The sequence below is a fragment of the Schistocerca gregaria genome, unplaced genomic scaffold, assembly GCF_023897955.1.
Source record: "Schistocerca gregaria isolate iqSchGreg1 unplaced genomic scaffold, iqSchGreg1.2 ptg000310l, whole genome shotgun sequence".
NCBI lineage: Eukaryota > Metazoa > Arthropoda > Insecta > Orthoptera > Acrididae > Schistocerca > Schistocerca gregaria.
In genome coordinates this window covers 425001-430000 of record NW_026061790.1, presented here as the reverse complement: position 1 = coordinate 430000, position 5000 = coordinate 425001, and the positions used below count along the sequence as shown (strand labels likewise).

General features: G+C 53.3%; 1 non-coding gene across 1 annotated transcript; it reads left to right on the top strand.

The window, feature by feature from the left end:
* Nucleotides 1-2788: 2788 nt before the first annotated feature.
* On the top strand, nt 2789-4681 carry LOC126305329 (small subunit ribosomal RNA). The gene has a single exon (XR_007553395.1). It is a non-coding gene; the product is annotated as a small subunit ribosomal RNA (ribosomal RNA).
* Nucleotides 4682-5000: the final 319 nt, after the last annotated feature.

The following is a 5000-nucleotide window of genomic DNA, read 5'->3' as shown; positions in this document are numbered from 1 at the left end:
CTGTACCACATTATCCCTTAACCTAACTCAAGTTGTCCCTTAACCTAACTCAAGTTGTCCCTTAACCTAACTCAAGTTGTCCCTTAACCTAACTCAAGTTGTCCCTTAACCTAACTCAAGTTGTCCCTTAACCTAACTCAAGTTGACCCTTAACCTAACTCAAGTTGTCCCTTAACCTAACTCAAGTTGTCCCTTAACCTAACTCAAGTTGTCCCTTAACCTAACTCAAGTTGTCCCTTAACCTAACTCAAGTTGTCCCTTAACCTAACTCAAGTTGTCCCTTAACCTAACTCAAGTTGTCCCTTAACCTAACTCAAGTTGTCCCTTAACCTAACTCAAGTTGTCCCTTAACCTAACTCAAGTTGTCCCTTAACCTAACTCAAGTTGTCCCTTAACCTAACTCAATTTGTCCCTTAACCTAACTCAATTTGTCCCTTAACCTAACTCAATTTGTCCCTTAACCTAACTCAATTTGTCCCTTAACCTAACTCAATTTGTCCCTTAACCTAACTCAATTTGTCCCTTAACCTAACCCACGTTGTCCCTTAACCTAACTCAATTTGTCCCTTAACCTAACTCAATTTGTCCCTTAACCTAACTCAATTTGTCCCTTAACCTAACTCAATTTGTCCCTTAACCTAACCCACGTTGTCCCTTAACCTAACTCAATTTGTCCCTTAACCTAACCCACGTTGTCCCTTAACCTAACCCACGTTGTCCCTTAACCTAACCCACGTTGTCCCTTAACCTAACCCACGTTGTCCCTTAACCTAACCCACGTTGTCCCTTAACCTAACCCACGTTGTCCCTTAACCTAACCCACGTTGTCCCTTAACCTAACCCACGTTGTCCCTTAACCTAACCCACGTTGTCCCTTAACCTAACCCACGTTGTCCCTTAACCTAACCCACGTTGTCCCTTAACCTAACCCACGTTGTCCCTTAACCTAACCCACGTTGTCCCTTTGCCTAACATAGTTCACTGCTCGGAATCTCTGGTGTCGTTGTTATCCTCATGTAGATGTCTTGCGAGTGTTGCTTACTTTCCACATATTCCCGCTATCCACTGTCAATTGTACTGCAATAGGACTATATCGCCGCCCCCCCCCCCTCTGTCCCCCTCTTTGTGTCTCTGTCCTCTCAAGCTGGTCGGTCTGGCGTTTGAGTGTTAAATGAGCCTCGCAGCTGTTCAGTTGCATTCAGATGTCGACGCCCTCAGTGTACGTCGTGGTATGGTCTGTGTCCATTGTCCGCTGATGTCGTACGCGTAACCCACACGCTGTACCGATCATCGGTCGTTACGTACAGAGTGAAGTAGTGTGATACGTGTGACCGTACGCTGGCTGTGCCCAACGGTGTCGAATCTCAATTTCCATATGTTGTGCTCGATGCTACTTGTCTCGTCTCCCAATAACAGCTAGGTTGCACTGTGGTACGCCGTAGAGGCGTGTGGGAGGAACGTACGAACGCATTGTATGTCACCCTGGGTCGCTGGGGGTGGTGGTGCGGTGAGTCAGGTCAGGTCAGGTCAGGTCAGGTCAGGTCAGCGTGAGCCGTCTGATGTAGTGACGCGTGTATTCCGACTTTGTCGTATTGCCTCACACAAAGTGCTACCCTGGTGGACCGCGTTCCATATCTGGGACATGCCGCAGATGCCGGTTGACAGTGGATCGCGGAAGGGACATCGCATACGTGCGCGGGCCACCTTCCACGTGTTCTCTTCTGCACATGTCGCAGTGTGTATGTGGTCTGATGTAGCGTGTCGTGACACATGACATCCTGGCATGCAAGAATTGTTGAATTCGCAAATGTAGGTGGACATCTACGTTTACTGCCCAAGATACGCAAATGAACTGGAAATCCGTTGTTGAGCGGTTGTTCACGCTGGAGGTGAATCTGTGATGGCGACGATCGGTACAGCTATTAACCGGTTGTTTCAGCGGTACCCGCCACATCCACACACGTGACTAGGTCCATGTGGGTATGAAGCGATACGCGGCGGTGGCTTGGTGGGACTGTTCCCGGCCGGTGAAGGGGGGCCGCCCGGCGTGTTGGCCGCGCGCTGCGTGGGCGCACGCGCAACAGGCGGCTGGTGGGGGGCGCCGAGTGGCAGGAGCGCCAGCCGACGGGCCCGGCAGGCGGTGCAGCTACGCTGCGGCGCACCCTGCACGCGGCGCCTGGCGGCCAAAGTTGGTTCAGCCGAGCCCGGTGCGAAGCGCGGTGGACATCTGCAGTGTGCTGGTCTGATTGAGGACTGTGTGCGTTGAGGATGCGCCGCCGCCTGGCACTCGGCGCCGCGACGCCGTCTGCTGCTCGGTCGCCCCAGCGGTTCTCGCAGGTGGTTTGTATCGCAGTTGTGCGGACGTGTTGGCGCGTGCGCTGTGCTGGGAGAGTTCGCTTCTGCACCCAAGTGGGGCTTTGCCCTTGTGTGGCGCTGGCGTTGGAGCTGCCGGTCACCATAGGTGGCGCGTGTTGTCTCCCGCCGGCAATGCCACGACAGCACGCTCCCGGGCCTCTGTCGGCAGCGGCAAGCTCAGTTGGGAGCAAGGGTGTTCGCACTAAAACCGTCTACTCGCCTAACTCCGGGCGATTGCGCCTCTCTCGAAACCGACCAAGTACCTAGGACGGCGCTGCGCGCCGCCGGGACCTGAGAGGGTTTCGAGGTGTATCGTGCAGGGGAGCTCGGCCTCCTCCTGTTTGCAGAATAATTGAGCGGACGCTTGCGTGTTCGCGCGGGCCCCCGGGACACACTCCCGGGCGGCCGGCTGCTCAGCTCTAGTTGACGCAGCTCCCTGGTTGATCCTGCCAGTAGTCATATGCTTGTCTCAAAGATTAAGCCATGCATGTCTCAGTACAAGCCGCATTAAGGAGAAACCGCGAATGGCTCATTAAATCAGTTATGGTTCCTTAGATCGTACCCACGTTACTTGGATAACTGTGGTAATTCTAGAGCTAATACATGCAAACAGAGTCCCGACCAGAGATGGAAGGGACGCTTTTATTAGATCAAAACCAATCGGATTGGCTTGTCTGGTCCGTTTGCCTTGGTGACTCTGAATAACTTTGGGCTGATCGCACGGTCCTCGTACCGGCGACGCATCTTTCAAATGTCTGCCTTATCAACTGTCGATGGTAGGTTCTGCGCCTACCATGGTTGTAACGGGTAACGGGGAATCAGGGTTCGATTCCGGAGAGGGAGCCTGAGAAACGGCTACCACATCCAAGGAAGGCAGCAGGCGCGCAAATTACCCACTCCCGGCACGGGGAGGTAGTGACGAAAAATAACGATACGGGACTCATCCGAGGCCCCGTAATCGGAATGAGTACACTTTAAATCCTTTAACGAGTATCTATTGGAGGGCAAGTCTGGTGCCAGCAGCCGCGGTAATTCCAGCTCCAATAGCGTATATTAAAGTTGTTGCGGTTAAAAAGCTCGTAGTTGGATTTGTGTCCCACGCTGTTGGTTCACCGCCCGTCGGTGTTTAACTGGCATGTATCGTGGGACGTCCTGCCGGTGGGGCGAGCCGAAGGGGTGCTTTCGCGTCCCGAGGCGGACCCCGTTTAAATCCTACCAGGGTGCTCTTTGTTGAGTGTCTCGGTGGGCCGGCACGTTTACTTTGAACAAATTAGAGTGCTTAAAGCAGGCAAGCCCGCCTGAATACTGTGTGCATGGAATAATGGAATAGGACCTCGGTTCTATTTTGTTGGTTTTCGGAACCCGAGGTAATGATTAATAGGGACAGGCGGGGGCATTCGTATTGCGACGTTAGAGGTGAAATTCTTGGATCGTCGCAAGACGAACAGAAGCGAAAGCATTTGCCAAGTATGTTTTCATTAATCAAGAACGAAAGTTAGAGGTTCGAAGGCGATCAGATACCGCCCTAGTTCTAACCATAAACGATGCCAGCCAGCGATCCGCCGCAGTTCCTCCGATGACTCGGCGGGCAGCCTCCGGGAAACCAAAGCTTTTGGGTTCCGGGGGAAGTATGGTTGCAAAGCTGAAACTTAAAGGAATTGACGGAAGGGCACCACCAGGAGTGGAGCCTGCGGCTTAATTTGACTCAACACGGGAAACCTCACCAGGCCCGGACACCGGAAGGATTGACAGATTGATAGCTCTTTCTTGATTCGGTGGGTGGTGGTGCATGGCCGTTCTTAGTTGGTGGAGCGATTTGTCTGGTTAATTCCGATAACGAACGAGACTCTAGCCTGCTAACTAGTCGCGTGACATCCTTCGTGCTGTCAGCGATTACTTTTCTTCTTAGAGGGACAGGCGGCTTCTAGCCGCACGAGATTGAGCAATAACAGGTCTGTGATGCCCTTAGATGTTCTGGGCCGCACGCGCGCTACACTGAAGGAATCAGCGTGTCTTCCTAGGCCGAAAGGTCGGGGTAACCCGCTGAACCTCCTTCGTGCTAGGGATTGGGGCTTGCAATTGTTCCCCATGAACGAGGAATTCCCAGTAAGCGCGAGTCATAAGCTCGCGTTGATTACGTCCCTGCCCTTTGTACACACCGCCCGTCGCTACTACCGATTGAATGATTTAGTGAGGTCTTCGGACTGGTACGCGGCATCGACTCTGTCGTTGCCGATGCTACCGGAAAGATGACCAAACTTGATCATTTAGAGGAAGTAAAAGTCGTAACAAGGTTTCCGTAGGTGAACCTGCGGAAGGATCATTACCGACTAGACTGCATGTCTTTCGATGTGCGTGTCGTGTCGCGCAACACGCTACCTGTACGGCAGTGGCCGTGCGCCGCGTGCGGAACCACGCGTGCCTCTCAAAACTAGCGGAAGTGTTGTTGTTGTGTGGTACGAGCGCTGAAGCTCTGGAGCGGCTGGCCTGCGGTACCTGGCGCCTGGCGCCGGTTTTGAATGACGTTCGCCCGAGTGCCTGTCCGCTCCGGTGTGGAGCCGTACGACGCCCATCGGCTGTGAGGCCGTTGGACACAAAAAAATAGTGGAACAGGGGCCGTCAGACGCCTCAGTCCCGCAAATGCT